Consider the following 23,623-nt stretch of genomic DNA (forward strand, 5'->3'; position numbering starts at 1 on the left):
ATCATATTCTTCTTCTTCTTCCTCATTCAATCCAATTTATTGAGTTGAGCTATACCAATAGTTTTTCTTCATCTTCTTCGTGTGCCTTTTTAAAGCTCTTGGAGGACGGTTTGCCAAAGGGGTTTCCCGTTCGACTTCAACCAACAATGTGAAAAAGTAGATGACTTCTTCTCCTCTTGATGATACAAAGCCGCTGCCAAAGTTGCATGGGTTTGAATTCTGATGCCGCTTTGGTTCTGTCCTACAACTTGTTTGAGATAAGCAACAAATTTGCCAACGACCTCTTGGATGAGTGACCATCTACGTTGAAGAGAGCACAGGACATGATTGGTCCTCTCCACCTTGCAAGGATCCGCCGCCAAGCCGGGGAGCTCGACTGATTCCGGAGAGGCATAATCTATGGCCATGGTGGCGGACAGGATTGTGAGGGACGACCTCAGCGATGGAGGACGATCACGGTGAGCAAGGGAGGGTGCGGGCGGCTGCGCGGAAGCGGGGAAATGCAGGAGGAAGGTAGGAGGAGTTCAGTCTATGCGGAGGACTAGTCAAAGGGCGTCCCCATATCCGCCTCAGATATGAATCGGATATGCGGAGTGTCAGTCAGTCCGGACATTTGGGTCAGATTTGTGCAGTCTGTGGGTGATAATTTTCCGTCCGGGCATTTGGAGCGGATTTGATGGCTCCACTTGTAGATGCTCAGAGTCCTCATATTAAGGACAAGTATTACTCCTACAGGGACGTCGTTTACTTGCGCGACATTGGTATCACACCATTCACGGGTAAGTCTAAAACATCAGCAAATGGTTGGATCTGTCGTCATGCCAGTGTGGTTCACCGTTGTGTCGTGTGTGAGGTGCTTCCGGGTGAACAATAATTCACCGGCAGCACAACTACTAGCAACATCTCTCTAGATCATTCAATTCAATGAAGAAATTAATAGACTGATGATGGTGCACCAAACCTACGTACTGCTACAGTACCATCATTTGTTCGGACGAGTTGAATGGGACAACTACCACCCGAGATCAATCGATCTATTTATTCCCGAGATGATGTTTGGCAGAATCCCCGACATGCCCACCAAAAACTTTACTAGTAGGTGGACATCATAATTATCATCATCATCTTGTTGTTGGTATATGATTTCGGTAAGCCTAAGGTTGTCGCAACTGAAACCCGTTGGGTCCTCTCCTATACTGAATTCAAGACCTGTTGACAGTATAACAAAAAGGAATACAGACTGAACTGGGTTATGATAATAGTTGTTGAAAGAATAAGTTGTATCGGATCGAGTCGGGAGTGAGAAGGATGCTTCCATATGTGAACAGCTTAAATAACTACTACTCTCTCCGTCCCATAACATAAGAGTATTTTTGACACTAATGTAGCATCAAAAATGCTTTTATATTATGAAATGGAGGGAGTAGTTTTTTAGTTGGCTTGATTAATTATATTAGTTGGGCAAACGATAACTCATGTGTTGAAGATCTAGCAACATGTCTTTTCCATCATTGAATGACGAAATTTATTGGTTGATGACACTGCACCAACGGTACGTACCAACCTTTGCTGGGGACGTGCTGAATGGCTACAGCTAGCACGCCAGACCTATCAATCAATCAATTTATTTAACTCCATCGATCGACAGTATAATGAGATAACCATGATGGATTGGTACACACACACGCATAGAGACACATGCTAACACAAGATTTAAATCCACGACTAATCAAAGATCATGACCGGCGATCTGAACAAACCCACAACGATCTCCTAGATTGTGGTAAGATGAAACTTTAATCTTGTGCAGATATAATATTATATAACATACTGACTCAGTACAACAACCGATCCTCAGGCTCATGATTTGAACTTTCATTTATAATGTACAAAACAATCGACAAATTTACAATATGAACACTACATTTACGTACTGTTCTAAACCATGCCCAAGCAGTGGCTGCGGGCGGCCATGATCACAACAACGGTGGTAATCTATCGTTCGTCTAGCTCCTTTTCTCTCTCTTTATTTAGGGAATTAGCTCCTCTGACCAAAGACTACTTTTTTACATGAACACACAAGAAATACTGCATTGACCGGTTCCTTTCTTGCATATTCTTTTCGTGATTTTGGTCGCAACATACATAGAAAATAAAAGAGCAGAGGCAGAGCTGCTGAAAATGACAAAAGCCTCCTAAGTGCTAACGCTGCTGCTTCTTTCCTCATCCGGGTTCAAGGAGTAGTTAACTGATAAAACAACAAGGCCGACTCAGAGATGCGGCATAGCTCCACTCCACAAGAAGCAAAAGAAACCGCATCCTCCGTGCTGTGCTGTTCAAACGGCCTATGTTGCGCCACAAGATGTCTTCAATGTATTCATAGCTTCCCTGCAACGTTCCCAACACCGATTATATATCAGAACCATTACAGTTTTGGCAAAATTAGGCTTAGAATTTCAATGCTTGACTGAATTGTTCAACAAATGTGTGTATGCAATGTATAAATCTCCTTTGAATATGTATGCAGATCACGATCAGAATCGGCTCTAGATTCAGATATGACAAGTTATGGGTGGGTGGGGTCGGTTCTTTGAAAAGGGGGGGCTTCGTCGTCAGCTGTAACGTACCGCAACGCAGACTCGATTTCAGGACTCCCTGGGTCCAACTTGGCTGCATCCAGAAAAGCATCGCATGCAGCCCCGTAGTCCTGATGATGATACAGTACAGGAGACAGGATTTTTGACTCCTGGGTGCACGGACACCCCACTATCCACGCTGTTCGTGTCATTTTCACTTCTTTCGAGATCTGGACCACACCCTGTCTAGTCCTTGCGTTTTGCAGAGAACACGAACAGTAATCCCAGTGGCTGCATAGGGCATTGTTTATTTGAGATTCCTGACACCACCGCGTACATAAAGAAAATGAACTCACGTGGGCACTGCTCTCTCTCTCTCCTCATTTTTTCATTTCTCTCACATTCGCATGGAAGACACAGACCAGTAATGATACGGGCTCTCTCTTTTCTCTCCTTTCTCATCTTTCTCTCTTCACATATGACTAGTTACTGTGACCTGCCTGTCACTTATGTCAGGATTAGCTCCCAGACCCAGCACCTATTGCATGCGTGGATGCGCCACATGCTTCGGCCATGTCTTGTCTTTTCAATAAGTAATCAGCCAGTCAGACCAACATGCAAGAGGGCCTAGCATCTTTTGCCTACTCTGCCTACCCCTACACCCTACTTGTCCCTAGGAGCGGCCCCCATTAGCTTGGTCAAATGGACTAGATAAATAGGCAACTGCTGCTAATGCTTTGCTGTTCGGCAGACAAGGGCACAAATCTCATTAAGGGTGAACGGCTAGATAAAAGGGGGTCGGGACACCCGGGTGTTACCATACTTTTCCGTACAGTATAAGGTTAAAAACGATGAACGGCATGTGGCGACAGTCAATAACAAACTAGCCAACCAGATAGTTATCTTTGATCACACCTTCAATAACATGAGCGTTGCGCCCTGCCGGTAGCAGGCCTTTGGCCAGCCAGGCCTCATTTCTCTGCATGCAAGAGCATCCTGCAAAGCCTCGTGTCCATCGCCCATGCGGAGCCAGCAAAAGCTCCTGTCCGACAACAAGGTGGGATCATGACGGTCATACTCCATTGCCTACATACACCCAACAGGTTGAACCCAAACTTAGGACATGTCTGATCTGATTATATAAAAACAATAATCACATCATGCTTGTAAATATTTGCACTTCAAAAGGCAAGAAAGGAAACCTTGAATTTATGATGATTTAGAACTTCAAAATGCACTAGTCTTGACAATATAGTCAATTCAAGTGCTTCTAAGCAAAGGATGTGTGGCAACAATCCCAGTTTTCAATCAGTTTCAGTTTGTGTAGGCACGCGAAGGAAAAGATGGGAGCAGCAACGGCTCGCTCCCCCGACCCCGACCCTGCGCCCCTCCACCAGCCCTCACCGGCGGCCACCCCGGCCACCCCGGCCCCGCCGGCCACCCTCTCAGCGCCTCGCGTACTCCCTCGCCCACGGCCGCGGCCCCCTGCCTGTAGGATTCGAGCGGAGAATGGAGGTCAGAGGGAGGTCCAGATCAACCGCTCGCGCTGCTCCAAGGCTGCGTCGACGACCACTCCGGCTCCGCCGCCCACCGCCCCCGCCTCCATTGTCGGCTCCGTCTCCACTGAGCCGCCGGAGCCTCGGGCGTCCCCCAAAGTTGGGCTCCCCCAGCTCGATCCAGATCAGGCGGATCTAGATTCCGTCTCCCTGTCGCCTTCGGCTGACCGGAGCCCTGCTCCTGCAGATGTGACGGAGGTTCTGCTTGGGGCCAAGAGTGGCTGCACAGCCGTTGTTGGTGAGAAGGAGGTGGAGTTGGCTCTGCTGTTGCATCCGTCAGCCACACATGGCGTCGTCCCCTGTGTGCAGATCCTGCCTTGCCCCGATGTTGGGGATGGGGCCGAAGTTGTTGCCTTGGTTACGCAGTCGCCGCCGGGTGAAGATGCTGAGTTCGTGCCGTGCACGCCGCTGACCGTCGCCGAAGGCTGCACTTCCGGCGCTGCAATGATGGGGGAGCTGGCGCCGCTGGCGACGAATGCTGCTGTGGATTGTGTGTCATCGGCTTCTTGCTTTTCCGTGCCATCTTCTTGTGATACAGCGCAGGCCGTGGATGCTCAGCCTGGGGAAGATCCTTGGATTTTCGTAGGATGAAAGGGTCATCCCCGTGGCGATGTGCGTTGTGACCATGCTTCTCAATCTGCAAAGCTTGTGCAAGCTGCGGCCTTCAGACGGAGAACCTATGGTCGATGTTTCCGCTGCTTGGCTCCGGACCACAAGGCCGCCTTCTGCCGCGACCCGATTCGATGCCTCACATGTCTCCGCTCTAGGCACCGTAAGAGGGATTGTTGCCTTCGCCTCTCCTCCGTCAGAGCTCCTCGCCGCTGTGCGCGTGCCTTTCCAGCTCCGTTGTTGCTCCTGTAGTGCATGCTGAAGTTCTCGAGTCTGTGAGGTTTTCTGAAGCTTCTAGTGGAGGTAGTTCTGATCATGAGGTTGTGGCAAAATCTTCTGAATCCTTGCTTGCCTCGAGTGGTTCTGATCCTCAGGTCATGATGGAGCTGGCGCTCCGTCCATTGCATAAGCTTGAGGACTCTTTGTGCTTGTGGTTGGCACGTGCAACCAGCTTACTGGAGCGGGCGGAGGCATCAGTTGGTCTGCAGGGGTCGTTGCCGACGACGCAGGCGGCGCTGGTGGCAAACCACAGGGACCAAGGTACTGAGGACATTGGCAACACCATGCAGCCGCTGACCTTGGGGTTAGTTGCTCCGGTGGTGGCCACTGAGATCAGCCTAGCTAGTTCTATCTCCGATGAAGTACAGGCTGTTGCAAAAGGCTGCGCTTTCGCGATTGATGAAGGTGACACTTTGCATGACTTAACCAAGCTGATCAAATGCCTCATTGCCATGCCTGCGATCACCCAGGGATTGATTCGCCTTGTCAAAGCGGAGCAGACCAAACATGCCAACCAGGTGGTATGTGCCGCCGTGAGGGTCAACTCTGCAACATGTTAGTCGCCGCTTTGTTTCCTCTTCTATGGTGTTTTTTATTTTGGGAGTAGTTCGCATGAGGTTTCGCGGGTTGGCTTGTTGCGAGGCGTCATCCGCGGTGTTGGGCGTTAGGTGTTTGAGTTCTAGTGTGGGCTTGGCCCTCGATGTATCGATTTTCGCTCAGTTTTCCGGCAATTAACTGGGCAGCTATCTTCTTCTTAATTAATAAAAAAGGCAAAGCTTTTGCCTCTGTTTCTAAAAAAAAAAAATCCCAGCTTTCCAACCTCGTAATTTACTCCATTATGTTTTTCTCGCCCATGATTCGCAAGTGGTGGAGAATCCCGAAAAAAGGGAATCATGGTCAGGCAGCCATTGCTGCCTATGTTGTTAAGCATCTCCAGAAAGAGAGAAGCCGAAGGATCCTAGCGCAAGAAGTGATGACAGCGGCTGTGATAGCCAGTTTCATCCAGGAGGATGTTTCGATCCTCGAGTCTGCTCATCCTAGGGTGCTGTGGTGCCTAGTTTAGCTTCCCTGTGCGAGTCTTTCACGTTTTTCTCTGTAACACAGTCGTGCTGCATTTATTTCCCTCTTCTATAATGCAAAAGCAGAGCTCCAGTCGTTTACCATCAAAAAAGGAAACCAACAACGGTTCTACTGCTGTTTAAGGACACAGAAGTCCTTGTCAGGTCCCCGTGATCAAACTTACATATGGCATTGGCAATAAAATTATCATCAATAAATTAAACAAAGATGTGTCTCAAAGCAAAGCGTGAGGCCAACTGTACTTATTGGTCACAAAGATGATCACTCTCTCTAAAGGGAGCATGTATGACAAGAATAATGTGAAACCAGATCATGATCACCTAACATCTATTCAAGCAACTTCAGCTGATGAGATACAGTTCAAGATTACACATTGAGAAATAGGGTGTAGTTGCATACCGCACTGTACAGTGTTGCCGCAGTAAAATAATCATTTCTCTTAAGAGACTCAACCCCAAGTAACTTAAATTGTTCTATTGTTCTTACATTGGAATGTGCACCCTACATGACTAAGAAAAACAAATGAATCGAGACTTAGGAATGCAAGTATAAAGCAGTACATATACTATCACTATTAGAAAAAGGGCTATAGATAGGATTGACACTAATGGCGCATCAGGGAAGTAGTGCGTCACTACTATATACTAATGGCGCATCAGTTGGTGATGCGCCATTACTGTGGAAGACACTAATGGCGCACCAGAAAATAGTTGCGCCACTAGTGATAATTTTTATTTTTATTTTTACATACATACTAATGGCGCATTCTACTGAAGTGCGCCATTACTAGTTCTAACAAGTAATGGCGCACCAGACATGGAGTGCGCCAGTACTGAATTTTTTTTATTCTTTTTTTTGCAAAACTACTAATGGCGCACCGCCTCACAGTTTGCCATTACTAATTTAAACTACTAATGGCGCACCCTGTAGAAGTGCGTCATTAGTATATATTTTGATATCATGAATATTTTTAAATTTCATGGGCACTTTTTGATATCATGAATATTTTTAAATTTCATGGGCACTTTTTGAATTCATAAATATTTTTTCAAATTTGATGATATTTTTTCATATTCAATATGATAAAATATTGAATATTCATGAGGACACTCGATCTCGATCCCCCTCCATCTCGATCTCGATTCCCCCTCCATCTCGATCTCGATCCCACCCGTGCCTCCTCTCCCCTCTTCATTTTTAAAAAAATAATAATAAAAAAGTTCACCGCTCCACCGCCGCCGCCGACCCACCGCACCCTCCCCCGCTCCACCGCCGCCGACGACCCACCGCACCCTCCCCCGCTCCACAGCCGTCGATGGTCCACCGCACCCTCCCCCGCTCCACCGCCGCCGCCGACACCCCGCACCTTCCCCCGGCCCGCTCCACCGCCGCCGCCGACACCCGCACCCTCCCCCACTTTTTGAAGATATTTTTAAATAACAAATTTGATGATATTTTCAAATAAGAAATTTGATGATATCTTCAAATAACAAATTTGATGATATTTTCAATTAAAAATAAAAAAACAAATTTGATGATATTTTCAAAAAAATGATGATATTTGATGATATCTTCTGTTCTAGTCCTCATGAAAATAACAAATTTGATAAAAAAACAAATTATTAGATGCAACAAGAAAAAATGTTACTAATGGCGCACCCTCTGGTGCGCCAAAGGAGGGTGCGCCATTGCTGTCAGAAAAAAAAGTTACTAATGGCGCATCAGAGGAGGGTGCGCCATTGCTATCAGAAAAAAAAACTACTAATGGCGCACCAGAGGGTGGTGCGCCATTGCTATAGTGTCTAGCTGGATACCCCTTCGCCCGATCCCCCCTTCCCTCTCCCTCGCCAGATCCCCCTTCCCTCCCCCGCCGCGCCCGCTCCGACGACCCCCGGCCCGCTCCAACGACCCCCGCGCCCGCTCTACACCCGCTCCGGCTCCCCCGCCTGCCGCCACGACTGCCAGCCCGACGCCGCGGCGCACCCAGCCGTCCGAAGCCTCCGCTGCCCCGCAGCCGGCACAGGAGCCCAGCAGCGCCTCCCTCCGCCGCCCCTACTGCGCCGCCGCCCGTCCTCCTCCGCCCGTAAGCCCCCTCCACTCCAAACCCCTGACCCCTTCTTGTCTCGTCTCTACAGGTAGACCGCGCCGGCAAGCGACCAGGACGACGCCCGAAGAGGAGAGGAGGGCCTTCTCCTCACTGTGTAGCCACCGACCTTGTCCTGCTCGAGGAGGAGTAGCAGGAGGGGCGCACCCAGCCACCACAGTCGCCGCAATCAAGGGCTTCTTCCACCTAGACCTCTAAATCCACGACGCCGTCGTTCAGCCACCCAAGGTGAAGGTGCCCCCAACTCCCCTCCTTGTTTCATTCGATCTAGCAGCCATGGATTTGGGTTCCTCAAGGCTGCCTAATTACTCTACCATGTGTTCCTACTACTAGCTCTAGCCATGGATTAGGGGCTAGTGTAGATGCAAAATAAGGTCAAATCCCTCTCGAATTTAGGTCAAATTAGGTTCAAATCCCTCTGAAATTAGTATGTAAAGCTCACTTTTTCTGAAGTTCTGATCAGTTCAGTACCTTAGTAAGCAATAACACAAGCTTGCTGCTAGTTCAATACCTTTTGCTGCTAGTTCCTCAAGGAGTTCTGCTCAAAATTAGCTCAACAAGTTGCATCTGGCTTTTAGAAAGTTGTTTTGGCTTAAGAGGATAAGTTGTTGTATATACTGTCATAAAGTTCAGCAAGAACAGGGCATCAACAGTGCTACTCTAGTATCTAATCGGGGAGGGACAAAATGGACAGGGCATCACTGTAGCTGTACTTCACAACAAACTATTAGTCTTAGGATTAACACTCCTCATATGAGATGAGAGGATTTTTTTTAAATGGCTTTTCCCTCTAGCTAGCTTTAAATGGCATCACTGTAGCTGCCAATTCAGATAAACCTGAATTGACTTTTCCAGTGCTGTATTTGTCCCCTCGGATTATTGTAAATTATATGTAGTGAAGCATGCAAATTGGATTTGCTATAGTCAACCTATTAATATTTGTCAGTTTTGAAAATTCAGTTTATTCGGTTACTGAAAATTCAGTTAATTCAGTTAGGCACACAAATTTTAGAACTTTTGTGTGCCCTAGTACTTGGTGTTTGTAGAAAATTCAGTTAATCCATCGAGGTGAGCTTGGAGAAGACATGTATGAGTTTGGAGAAAGTGCCAATTTGATTTTCAGTTGCTAGCTAGCTGTGATTTATTGTTTCAATTTGGATTCGCCGAAATGTTACTGTGTGTTACTATGAAAGCTTAGGCTTTTAGGGTGCCTCGATGTCGACAAACCCTAAATGATAAAACCTTGGCTTTTAGGGTGCCTCGGTGTCGATAAGAACCTAAATGATGAAAGCTTAGGCTTTTAGGGTGCCTCAGCGTCGACAAACCCTAAATGATAAAAGCTTAGCTTTTAGGATGCCTCGGTGTCGACAAACCCTAAATGATGTAGTTCTGAATTATGACGTAGGATATGTCGTCATCATCATCGGACGACAAAAGTCTCCCGGCGGAGTGCGACTGGTGCCACGACGATCGAGGTCTGTGCGACATGCCTCACCTGGACGATGATCGGCGCTTCAGCATTAAGCTCGAGGAGACCTTCGAAGTTTAAATGGTACACAGCGATGACAAGTGTTATTTCCATAATTAAGCATGACTTCAACTATTTCAACGTGTAATTTTCATCTTTTACAATTCGAGTATAGCTTATCCCATGTAATGCAAGACGCTATGTCTTGGAGAGGATGGATTTTGAAGACCATGAAATTTCTGAAACAAAGAAAATTCACCTAAGGACTCATCACGATGTGGACTTTGAAGTAAATCTATATAATTCTGAGAGCGTAACCCATTTTGGTTGCAAAAATTGGGAAGCATTTTGCAAGATGTATGGTTTTGATGAGGGTATGCTTATCACCATGGATCTTGGTAATCCTGACATCAACCAAGACAATATGGACATTTGGGTCCTTGTTGATACGCCTCCAGTTCTACCGCTATGTGAGTTTCTCAAACATAGTTATTAGCTAATTTATATTGTTTATTTAAAAATAGTTGACAGCTTATTTCCATTGACAGCTTATTTTTATTGTTCAAAGAATGTGCGGGAGATGGTAGACAAAACCCACTACACCGATGGCTCCGAATTAACAACTTACAAGGAGAAAAATCATCTGGTCGGATTTTGTACTGACATTGAGAATTACATTATCCACAAACAAACTCCTCAACATTATGGTAAATACGTGCCACTAGTGCATGTGTTCAACTACGGTAACTACCATGGAGATACCCTGGTAAGATTTTTACTATTACGACATCCGTGCATCTTTTGCATACTTCTAAAACTAGTACATCATTGCTAACTATGAAGTTATTACCATGTTTTTCAATAGATAATCCCAGAGAATTGTGTGTCTCATATGATGTATCAGAAAGGTAGTGTTAATGTTTTGAACATACAGCCAGGTCGTCCTACGAGTCTCAACTGTCCATACGAGATTTCTAAAAGAAGTGGAGACATGAAAATCAAAGGATGGAAAAAATGTATGGACAGTCGTAAGGAGCTTCTTGGAAGCAAAACGAAGCGAAGCGCAAGAATTGGAGACAGGATGTTCTCCATATTCCATAATGGAGAGTCAGGGTCTATATTGTTTTATGCTATTTTAGCTTAAATAGGGTATTTAGGTCCTGCCTAATACTGATGATCATGTGCTAAGAACAATTAAGTAGGGTTGGTTCGATGACTATCAAGATGATGATCATATGACTTGTTATGAATAACGAGTAGAAGTTGTATGATGATGATTAGTAGGACTTGTTAGGATTAGTATTACTTCCGACAAACTCGATACTCGCGGTCTCGAGACTTGTAATGTTTCATCTTTGTTCGGTCTTTTGAATTCAGAGACTAATATGATGAATTATATTCGGAGGCTAATCTTCTATTGTATTCGATGAATCTGCTGTTGCTGTGTGCTACTGTCAAATAATATATTTTGTAACATGTGCAAAAATCAGAAAAAAAAACCTAATATTCATACTAATGGCGCATCACTACAGAGTGCGCCATTAGTATGGCCAAGTATACTAATGGCGCATCTATCCGCAGTGCGCCATTAATGTGCCAAAGCACATGGTTAAATATGGCCCACTAATGGCGCATGGTGTTATATACTAATGGCACACTGGATGGTGTGCCATTAGTATACCAGATACTAATGGCGCATCACTGGTGCGCCATTAGTACCATTAGTAAAAATTACTAGTGGCGTGCTACTAATGGCGCACCAGTGATGCGCCATTAGTAGGCAAAACTCGTGCGTCATTAGTAGGCCTTTTCCTAATAGTGTATTAAAGTTTTTAAAACCAATAGGTACTAGTTGGGTGGAAGGGTGGTGCCTACTGCTTGGCTGGTGCAGCCACTTTTTGAAACAGTTTAATATTGTGCCACAAAAAAATTAGCAGACTAGTCATATATCATTTCAGAAACATCTTGATCCTCATCTTGCTCCTGATAGTACAAGGAGATATTTATTTCCAGAACTCATGACATCTCCTACCATCTGACCAGTAGCAGTTAAAATCAGCTTCAGCACATAAACAATTGTGTGTACCCCCCCCCCCCCCCCCCCTCACCCAGTAGGCCGCTATGAACATAGCGGCTGTTATGTTTCTTGTATAACACAAACTACTTAATCCGTGTCTGACAATCATCTAGCTTGATCTGCACTGTGTTGACCATCCACCTTTTTTTCCTTAATACATGGCATGCGGTTCTCCTGCGTATTCGAGAAAATAAAACTACCAATATAGCACTTTGTACATACAAATAACCTCACAAGCCCATCAAACCCCCCAACCAAAGAATTTTTTAAAAGATTATCAATAGCATGTAAAATATTCATGTTCATCGAATCAAAAGAGGTAAAAAGAAAAATGGCTAATTTTGTGCATGGTAATTCAAACCAGGAAACTATGGAGCAGTTGATGCCAAAGCTTAACTACAAAATATATTAAATAAGCAGGATCTGATGCATATCAGTTTCATAGACACTTTTGCATGGTGTATTATTCCGTCGACACTCCAATCATGCACAGTTGGAATACAAGAAGTTACAGCAAATAAGATCTCAACACCTTCCCTTGTACCATTCAGTGCATCGAGTTCTATTGGAAACCTACCAGACTGTTATAAACAAAGTTCAACTTCAGAAAAGCACTTCCAGAAAGGCCAGGGGAATGGAAACAAAGAAAGCAAAAGTGTACTCCACTAGATCATTTGTAAGATAAAAAAAGGTTCCAGTAATTAAGAAAAGAGAGAACTAACTGAGAAAATGACTGTAAAAGAACAGTGTTTGTCCATTTACACTTCAAACAGTTCCTTCGCATCCCCCTTGTTCAGACTGCAATCTAACAAACCTGACGGAACTCGAAACACGATTCCAAGTTGCCTTGTTTACAAATCTTTCTTCAGCAATGACATTGAGTCTTTAAACATAAAGTAGCATTGGTACAATTAATCTTGTACAAGTCCAGCCAACTCATACAACATATATGCAGGATTTAATTTTTTTTTGGTAAAGCAGTGTCAACTTAGCGATATATACGACATTATTGAAGAGCTACATGATGAAAGAAGTCAAAGAATTACATGATTAAGAATAGAGATATACTAGAGATTTATTTTTATTATTTTCCAATCATTCTATCTGGATTATTTGCGCCACAAGATCAGGTGGCACTCTCAAAATGCCACCAGCCCTTCACCGATCAAAGAGATCAAACTATATGACATGCAAAGCCAATAGTGCACTAGCTCAAACTAAGATGATGGTGCCATCAAGTTAGTTACGTGCCACTGCATTAGTGACAGACATAGGATAGAATGAGTGTACGGAGTTCAAGACTTTACAAATTCCATAGCTATTCTCCAATGTATACGTATTTTATTTCCTTAGTTTATGATTTCTTATCATGAATTGGGAGTGAAAGATTGTTTTAAACCCTGAATTTATACAGCGCGTCGATAAGGAACACTAACCTCTCAATCCCTGAAATCGACACCTTGTACTCACTAATCCCGGTCTTATCTCAACCTTGGATCAGTTTATACATGTTTGACGTGTCAGGAAAGTAACAATCCCGGCCGGGATCACTCTCTACCCTCACTGATTACATGGGTCCACCTGTCATATTCATCTTCTCTCCTCCAACCACTATTTCGCATGTCTTGTCGCACTACAGCCGTGCCATACATCGTCTGTCGCGACCTCGCTCTACAGCCATGCTCTGTGGCCGCGTTGTGAGGAGTCTCGTCATGCTGAGTTCTGGCTTCGCCGTCGTAGCGCCCGTCCGCCACGGCATCAACAGATGGCACAGCCGCGCGTTTCGATCGGCTGCATCAACAACATGGTCTGAGGAGAGAAGATGGCAAGCAAGTGTTGGTTCTACCTAAAATGCAAGATTAATTCACCGGTAGTAGATAGACGTACGTTCTATTCAAAGCGAGCTCGGGAGCAGGTAAGCAGCTCGATTGATTTCTCTAGCAGCAGTACGTGCGCGTCTAGTGCGTAGACGTACATACGTGAACCTCGCTATGTCCTCTGGTAGAGATTTTGTGTATCTGTCTCTTCAAAGATACCATCCTTGCCTTATATGAGACGACGAGGATGTAGACTGCAATGGCTGTTATGAGCCATGATGATGGTCGTTACTAATGGAATTACCCCCAACACCATAGTGTCATGAAAGCACCGTTGGTAATGTCTACAATAATTGACCACACCTGGTTCAGTCGGATGGACGCCAGGACATTTATTAGATGGATGGACTTTAAGATGCAGCCCGGCCGAGTGACTCTTGATGCGTTCTCGGGCTGTTCAAACCTGCTGCTGGGCCGAATCTTTGTCATGGACCAACCCTGGGGGTCCCGGCATCAATAGCCCCTGGGTCCTTCAAGGTCTCAGGGATGGCGATGATTCCTTGACTGACTAAAATTGCCATCGGGCCATGAGGAGAGGCCTTGATGGACTCGAAAAAATATCAGAAAAGGTCAGTAATAAGACTATTTGTAGTAAAGAGTCGGTGATGTTAAGCAACATCTTGTCACGTTGCCTTGGCTAAGCCGCACCATCTCAGTGAGCCGCATGAGGAGTCCAAGAATATTGGTAGAGATAGTTAGGTAGTTGGTTCATGTTTATCTCTTGTAACCTATTCTATCTCTTCCTCTCCAAGTCTTCTTTAAAGATCCCAATTGTATGCGCCTTAGGGTTATTGCGCCCCTGCCTATAACATGCAGCACGTCCCCTCGCACCGAGGTTAAGACGTCTCCGCGCATCGCACATGGTAATCAGAGCGATCCTCTCCAAAGCCATCTAGCGATCCAATCTCCAGCCATGTCTTCCTCCGGCGCTTCCCAGACCAACCTCAGCGGCCAAGTCACGGAGAAGCTGACCCGCACCAACTATGTCCTCTGGCGCGCGCAGGTGACGCCGCAGCTCAGGGGCGCGGGAGTCTTCGGCTACGCCGACGGCACAACACCAGAGCCGGCCAAGTTCCTCACCACCAAAGATAAGGATGGGAAGGAAACCTCTGAGCCCAACCCTCTCCACCTTCTTTGGGTCCGGGAGGACCAGCAAGTGCTGGGCTATCTCCTCAGCGCCCTCACCAAGGAGGTCCTGCAGCAGGTGACCACGATCACCACGGCGAGCGTGCTCTGGACGACGCTCGCAGGTATGTTTTCCTCGCAGTCTCTGAGCCGTGTCAATAATATTCGCACGGCCTTGCTCAGCGCGCAGAAGGGCACCCAATTGGTCGCCACCTTCTTCACCCATATGCGTGGCCTCGCCGATGAGCTGGCGGCCACCGGCAAGCCTCTGCAGGACAACGAGCTCATCAGCTACATCCTTCATGGCCTCGACATGGAGTAGCAGCCCTTGGTCTCTGCCCTCAACGTCCGCACCATCCCGGTCTCCCTCGATGAACTCTTCTCTATGTTGAGCAACTTCGACCAGCGGGTGGCAATGTACCAAGGGTCGGGCGGCTTCAAATCTTCTGCCAACGCCGCGACCTGTGGCCGTGGCGGCTACTCCTCTCGCCACTGTGGTCCTCCTCACACCAAGGGCAGGCCTGGTGGCGGTGGCAGCAACACCAACGGCTCCAACTCCCGTAGCTGGCGCCCCTCCTCCAACAACACTAGGGGTCGCCGCGATGGGAACAGCAAGTCTCGCCTGGATGTCGTGCTTTGCCAGATCTGTGGTAAACTCGGGCACTCGGCCAAAGACTGCTGGTACCGCTTTGAAGAAGATGAGGCTTCGTCCGAAGATGAGGAAAAGGTTGTTGCCGCTGCTGATGGTTCCTACGGCGTCGACACGAACTGGTACCTTGACAGCGATGCAACCAACCATCTCACGGGTGAACTTGAGAAAGTAACCCTCCGTGAGAAGTACCCCGGCAAGGAACAAATCCACACCGCAAGTGGGGCAGGTATGAGGATCCGTCATATTGGTCATTCAGTTATTCATGCCCCTCATCGTAAAATCCACCTTAGGAAAATCTTGAATGTTCCTAGTGCCAACAAAAATCTCCTTTCTGTCCATCGAATTGCTCTTGACAATCATGTCTTCATTGAGTTTCATCCTTTTTTCTTCTTGATTAAGGATCAGGCCACGAGGAAAATCCTATATCGAGGTAGATGTGTTCGAGGGCTCTACCAATTGCTTTCGGAGCTCCGAAGATTCAATAAACAAGCCTATGGTGTTGTCAAGCTTTCCTCCACACGATGGCACGATCGTCTAGGACATGCTTCTTTTTTCCTTAGTAGAACGTTTGCTTAGGAAGAATAAGCTCCCGTTTGTTGGTGAGCATCATGTTGAAACCATTTGTGATTCCTGCCAAAGAGCAAAAAGTCATCAATTACCCTATCCTATTTCCACTAGTGTTTCTACTCAACCTTTACAATTAATATTTTCGGATGTTTGGGGTCCTGCCCCTAGTTCGGTTGGTAGACACACATATTACGTAAGCTTCATTGATGACTATAGCAAATTCTCGTGGATATGTCTTCTCAAGAAATGATCCGAGGTTTTTCAAGTGTTTCAAAACTTTCAAGCACTCGTTGAAAGAAAGTTTGACAGCAAGATCATTGCTGTCCAATCTGATTGGGGAGGGGAATACGAAAAATTCAGTTCCTTTTTCCAAACTTTGGGCATCTCTCATCATGTGTCTTGTCCACATGCTCACCAACAAAACGGATCTGCTGAACGTAAGCATAGACACATCATTGAAGTTGGTTTAGCTCTCCTTGCTGGTGCTTCTATGCCTCTTAAGTTTAGGGATGAAGTGTTTCTTACCGCTGTCCACATCATCAACATGCTTCCCAGTCGCGTCATAAATAATGAAACTCTCATTGAAAGACTTCTTCACACCAAACCAGACTATAAGTCTCTTCGTGTCTTTGGTTGCGCCTGTTGGCCCAATCTTCGCCCCTACAACAATCGCAAGCTTATGTTCCGCTCCAAACAGTGCGCTTTCTTGGGTATAGCGCTCAACAAAAGGGTGTCAAGTGTCTCGATGTATCCACCGATCGTGTTTATATTTCTCGTGAAGTTGTGTTCGACGAGACAAAATTTCCTTTCTCCAACCTTCACCCTAATGTCGGTTCACTCCTTCGCAAGGAAATTCTCCTTCCCTCTCATCTCACTAGTTTTGATCACGGGGGCAATAACTGCAATGATCAAACATTGACTGACCCTATTGATGCCCTGTGTGAGCCTTGTGATGATGCAGGAGATTATACAGAAAAAGCGGAAGCAAAAATGACGAAGAAACGCACCCTACAGAGCCATATTTCATGTGCTCCACGCAGGGAACAAATCCCTCTCGGGATCCGCGCGGTCAGATGCGCCAACCGCATCTCCTTCGGGATCCGGGCGGCCAGCAGCACTAGATCCGCTAAGCGAATCCGCCTCCGACTCTGTGCCAACAGCCTCGCCAGGCGCGGTCCGGCGCGATCCACCGCGCATCGTCTCCACGCCAGCCACGCGGCGCGATGCTACTGGAGAGCGCGCTCCCCCTGCTTCGCGCCAATCAGGCACCGACACTTGGTGGGCAGCTGTCGGCGGGCCCTCAACTCATTTTCCGGTCCAGCCGGTCTGCTACAAGAGATGAGACCTGCGCCACCCGACCGTTGCTGGTCTGTCAGGCGCGGGATCCCATGTTGATGGCCGGCCCGCTCCATCATGTACTAATGATGAGGCCCATGGGACGGGATCTTCTGTGCCCGCTGCAACATCCACTGCTTCACAAACCGCCACAGAAGATCCGGCGCACGCCGATGTTGCTGCTGCTGGTGGTCCAGATTCTGCTGCGGGATCTTTTGTGTCACAAACAGACGCTGCATCATCTCCACGTCGTACACGACTACAAAAAGGGGTAATACAGCCTGTTGATTATAAACGTGTAACTAAGTATGGAACGGTGTGCTCTTCAGGTGAACCAGGTGAACCATATATGCTTGAAGAAGCACTCAGTGATGAAAAATGGAAAACGGCCATGAATGAGGATTTCAAGGCACTGGAGAAAAATAAAACCTGGCATTTGGTTCCTCCACAGCCATAGCAAGGTAAAAATCTTATTGATTGCAAGTGGGTATTCAGGATTAAAAGAAAGTCTGATGGAACCATTGATCGTTACAAGGCCAGACTAGTTGCCAAAGGTTTTAAACAACGGTATGGCATAGACTATGAGGACACATTTAGTCCTGTTGTAAAGGCTGTCACTATCCGTCTCGTTTTATCTATTGTTGTATCCAGGGGCTGGAGTCTCAGACAGCTAGATGTTAAGAACGCGTTTCTCCATGGTGTTCTGGAAGAGGATGTGTACATGAAGGAACCTCATGGGTTTGTGAGTAAAAATGCACCTTCTTATGTGTGCAAACTTGACAAGTCATTATATGGGTTGAAGCAAGCTCTAAGGGCGTGGTACTCACGTCTCAGTCAAAAAATGCAAATGTTTGGTTTTGTTCCTTCTAAGTCTGACACCTCACTGTGCATTTACAATAAGTACAACACACACATATTTGTACTCATATATGTTGATGATATAATTGTCACCAGTTCATCAAATGAGGCTATTACAGGACTTTTGAAGGATCTTAGTACAGAGTTTGCTCTCAAGGATTTTGGAGACTTACATTATTTCCTAGGGATTGAGGTGAAGAAGCATGAGGATGGACTTCATCTATCCCAGGAGAAATATGCAGCAGATCTGGTAAAAAGGCTGGTCTACAAGGTTGTAAACCCTCACCTACTCCTTTGTCAAGTTCAGAAAAATTGTCTCTTACTGAGGGTCAGCTTTTGAGTCAAGATGATAGTACAAAGTATCGATGTCTAGTAGGTGCTCTTCAATACTTGACACTTACCAGGCCTGATATCTCATTTGTTGTTAACAAAGTTTGCCAATTTCTTCATGCACCCACTATAGTTCATTGGATAGCTGCCAAACGCATTGTTAGATATGTCAAGAACACTCTTAATATTGGTCTGAATTTTTGCAAGTCATCATCTACACTTATAAGTGCCTTTTCGGACTCTGATTGGGCAGGATGTTTGGATGATAGAAGATCTACTGGTGAATTTGCAGTATCGTTTGGTCCTAACTTGATATCATGTTGTGCAAGAAAGCAAGCTACTGTCTCCAGGTCCAGTACAGAGGCAGAGTATAAGCCATTAGCAAATGCCACAGCAGAAATTATTTGGTTACAATTCATTCTGAGGGAACTTGGTATTAAGGGTACTCAAGCTCCATGTTTATGGTGTGATAATCTAGGTGCAACATACTTGTCTGCTAATCCAGTTTTTCATGCCAGAACAAAGCACATTGAGATAGATTTCCACTTTGTGTGCGAAAGAGTTGCCAAGAAGCAACTTGACATTTGGTTTGTGCATTCTAGAGATCAAATTGCTGATGGATTCACAAAACCGTTGCCTACAAAAAGCTTTGAAGACTTCAAGCATAATCTCAACTTGATGAAGTTGTGATTACGGGAGGGTGTTAAACAACATCTTGTCACGTTGCCTTGGCTAAGCCGCACCATCTTATTGAGCCGCATCAGGAGTCCAAGAATATTGGTAGATATAGTTAGGTAGTTGGTTTATGTTTATCTCTTGTAACCTATTCTATCTCTTCCTCTCCAAGTCTTCTGTAAATATCTCAACTGTATGCGCCTCAGGGTTATTGCGCCCCTGCCTATAACATGCAGCACGTCCCCTCGCACCGAGGTTAAGACGTTTCCGCACATCGCACAGGTGATACCTAACACGTTCTTCTAAGAGCTTGGCTTGTGGCTTGTAGGGATGTATACCATAAATTCCGAGTGATCCTTAAAGAACGCCTAGGCTTATCCTAGTGGGTTGTTGCTAGTTGTTGACCTAAAGAGGTTCGTTCTTTCGAGCTTCATCTTCGGAACCGAGTCTCCGGACTAACGCATTTGGTTGGGGAAACAACTTGTGTCGTTGGGGAAGCCACGTCCATTGTTTAGTGCTGGCAATGCCGAGTGATCCGGGACTCAAGGGAGTGGATCATCGACATCTTTTGTCAAAGTGGATGCACCCAGTGAAGAACCGGGTGTTGTCTTTATATTGTGTTGTGTGAGTCGAATCGAAATCCTGTTGGATCCACCGACCACGAGCAATGCCATCTGAGTTGGTCAAGCTTCAGTAAAAGCAACCTGTATGACACACAATGTGTCGTGGCAGTCAAACAGATCCGTTGTAATATCTCATCGACCGCGCACATTTAATGTGTGCAATTGAGTGGATGCCACCCGAGGCACTGCCCCAAGAAGAGGGTTCCTCAATTCCCACGCAAGGCATGCATGGGGTCGTTGCAATCGTGGCAGCCGACTAGGCGGGATACGTCAGGTGGGTGAGGGGTGACTAGGCGCCGTTTACGGTGGAGAAAGGGCGGTTGGAGTGATTTGCCTCCATCGGGATGATCCCACCGAAGGATATGACCCACAGGAGGGTACCCAGCGAAGAGGAAGTGTCAAACCCGTAGGAGAGCAAGCATGTACTTCACATACCATTTATTGAACAAGGTTTGTCCCTGACCCTACACGATTTCATACGGGGGCTCCTCTTCTTTCACCTCATTCAGCTCCATCTGAATTTGAATGGAGTCTTACACATTGTTGTTTCATCACGCTGCGTGAGTGCTTCCTGGGCACCCATACGCATTGGGGTGACTAAAAGTGGATCTTCGTCGTGAGCCGCATATGATGGAGAAAGGTGGGTGGATGTCGGTTTGCAAGGGAGTCGGTGTTCAACTTGTGTCGCGAGATGTTTACTTCTCGCTTATGTTCTCCGACACTCACAAGCTCTGGCAAGCTGACTGGTTCTACATCCAGGATGAGCGCACTCCAGCCGGCCACAACTGGCTTCGCATGTATGCTACAAGACCTGGGCGAGCTCGATTGGCTGGAAACCTCAGTTGAAAGAGGAGACGACACATGAAGACAAGCTCTTGATGGGGAGGATTCAGGAGCACAAGAATCACGGACTCACTAGGATCGACCTAATCTCGACTTGGGTGAATCGGCGCATCCAACCCCTGCAGGAGAGAGATCACCCGATGTGAGAGTATCGGGCGCAGATGACTCAACTCGGGCGTCCCCAAGGAGCGATAGAGTCTCCACTAATTCGTGGGCCTGTTCGCTTGGATGGAGAGCATGCCAGGGAGTGTGAGAAGCGCGCTCCAACGAGTGGCGCCAATGTCTGCCTTCAGCGCCGACAACCAGCCTCCTGATGTAAGTTGGTTGAAACTCCCAAGTGAATTTTTTTATCTGTTCTCACACTGAGTACACATCTTCACTTCACAGGATTTCTTATTCTTCCCCTCCATGCAGCCCCTTCCCGAGGGCAGTCAGGCTGCTCCGATGCCTCAAGAGGCTGTATTTGATGACAAAGGCTATGTGGTGCGCGAAGAGATGGTGGAAGGTCTGGATTCTTTGCCGAGCCTCTTAGATGATGATGAGGATGATGATGTGAGGGAGGTCCCTCCCCCGACCACAACCATTCCAAAAAGGAAGCGTGGGTACAGGGCTTCTGGATCGGGAACATCTCTGCCACAACCCGACTCGATACAAGGGGAGCCAAAGCCAAACACTCCTTTCAACAAACCTAGGATGCAAGCTCATGTGCCCTCCCTAACAGTCTCGGGGCTGCACCAGTCGACACGTCATGTGAAGATGCCCGAACGAGGGCTGAAGAAGGTTAAGACCGTTGACAGGTACATCATCGCCTATGCTTTTTGGTACTTGTGTTGATGTAGATGTTTGCTGAAGTTGCGGCCGACTGAAATTGCAGTGTCCAGTCACCCTTGTGCATCAAGGGGGTTGGTCAGCCCGAGAGGGTCGCAAGGCCAACCACAGGGCAGACATGAAGTTAGCAACAAAAACTCCCTGCGCTCTAGTGGCTCTGCTCATGACCAGGGTCCAAGTACCGACTATGGTGGTTTAGCTATCGACAATAGCCTCACCCTTGACAACAAACAGACATAAGCATGACCTTTTTTGCGGGTGAGACATAACCATGACTGAGGCACCGGCAAGTACGACCATGTCCTTGATGCTTATGTTTTTTGAAAAAAGGGACCCTGACTATCATCGTAGGGGTTCGACCTATTTTTCCTCTTTTGTGGTGTTAATACCCAAGAGGGGGGAGGTAGTTCTGCCATCACCAGCAATCAATGTACAAGTGAGAGTGTCCACCATGCACCCACTTGAGAGATGAGCGTTGTTAAAGGTGTCCAGACTGTTGCCATAGATGGTTTATCTGCATCCTCCTCTTGTGTGATCACGCCATCACCCCAGGAGGGGAAGGTTGGCTAAACCATCACCGACGGTCGAATGAAGAGTCGCCGAAGAAAACCGATTATCGTTGTAGATGGTCCACCCACTTCTCTTCCTATTGAGTGCTTGGGCCGAGAGAGAGAGAGAGAGGTTGGCATGTCACCGACAACCGAGTAGTTGTTGAAGAGCTCAATCTAATGACAGTGCCGACGGTAATGAGTTATGCCTTCACCCGGTCATGTTTCCTGATGTCGATGTTATTGATGTAGGTGTCATCACAACCGGTACACCGATTGTGTATAGCAGTCCAACTGCGGGCATCGCGGCTGTTGTGGCTTCAACGCAGTCGGTTAGGACGATTGTGATGGTCGTGTCAACTCTGGCTGCCATCGCTCTGTCGAAGACAACGGCTCCAGCCCCGACAAGGGCAAGACCGGCCCCTATGCCAACTGGCCCTTCACTCTTTGTGTTACCTCGAGGGAGTGCCGAGAGGGCGCCGACGTTCAAGGAGGCCACGATGCTCGTCCTCGGCTCCAATCTAAAGGAGTTTGTGGCAGCAGTTGTGACGATGATGGAGTTGTCCCAGACGATGATACACTTGGCGGCTAGTCTGGATGATGTCAGGCAGGTACAATTCAACGGTCGAATCTCTTTGCACCTTTCGGTTTTCTACACTGGGCACATTAAGTGCACCCGGTGGGTGTAGCCCCTGAGTTTCTAGTTGACTAGAACAATCGACTAGAGACTTATCTCATCTACTTAGGCCCTGGCTTGTTTTCAGTTGCTCAATCAAGTCGATGGAGACCCCAACTCTTTGGTTGTAAAGAAAGTTGCCCTCGAGGAGGAGCTGACCACGAAGGTAGCTAAGACTCGGGAGTTAGACAAGGGGAGACCTGGGTCACCAAGAGCAAGTGTCCCACTTCCCAAACTAGCATTTGATTTCAATTTCTACAGATCCTGTTTATCTGAATCGGTGTTCTTTTAGCCACAACCTCCCTCTCAGACATGAAGGTGAAATTGACAACTCAACTCCATATTGAGATAACCGTGAGAAAATTTGATGAATAGCATGTTGAATTCCAGTAGGATGCCGCAAGGGGAAGGAGGCCCTGAAGAAGACTCAACAGGCGTTGGCGCAATTCTAGAAGCAGACTGACCAACAGGGTGACCTGTAGAGGCAGCTTTACCTCATTAGTGGCACGTTGAATGAGCGCAAAGAGCGGCGTAAGGTAACCGTCACCAAGCTCAAGACATCCGGGTGATGGAAGAGTCAGAAAATTCATAGATGGAGCGACTAAAGTCGACCAACCAGAAGATGCTCGATAAGACTTTGCGCTCTTGCCCGATCCCTACAATCTTTGACTTTTACTTGTAAACTTCTTTAGGATGATTCATGTTAAGAGGTTTGCCCAAAACTGGACGACCATGCCAGGTACGCTTGTCTCTGTTAACACACTGGTCCAGTCAACCGAGCAAGCGCTCGAGGCCTCCTGGTGACCTGAGTCGATGGTGCACTGCGTCGTGGCAGCGGAGGGCCGGCTGTTGCAAGTAGTCGGGCCGATGCAGGACTTCAACGAGGTGGCGCAGGAGTTGTTCACCCTCCTGTGGCTGACAAGGATGTGCCTTCAAG

At 46.9% G+C, this 23,623-nt stretch overlaps 1 pseudogene; it reads left to right on the plus strand.

Moving 5' to 3' along the window:
- The first annotated feature begins 405 nt into the window (after positions 1-405).
- On the plus strand, positions 406-5,656 carry LOC147977308 (uncharacterized; annotated as a pseudogene).
- Positions 5,657-23,623: the final 17,967 nt, after the last annotated feature.

The sequence above is a fragment of the Triticum urartu genome, chromosome 4A (assembly GCF_056163025.1).
Source record: "Triticum urartu cultivar PI428250 chromosome 4A, HENAU_Tu73, whole genome shotgun sequence".
NCBI lineage: Eukaryota > Viridiplantae > Streptophyta > Magnoliopsida > Poales > Poaceae > Triticum > Triticum urartu.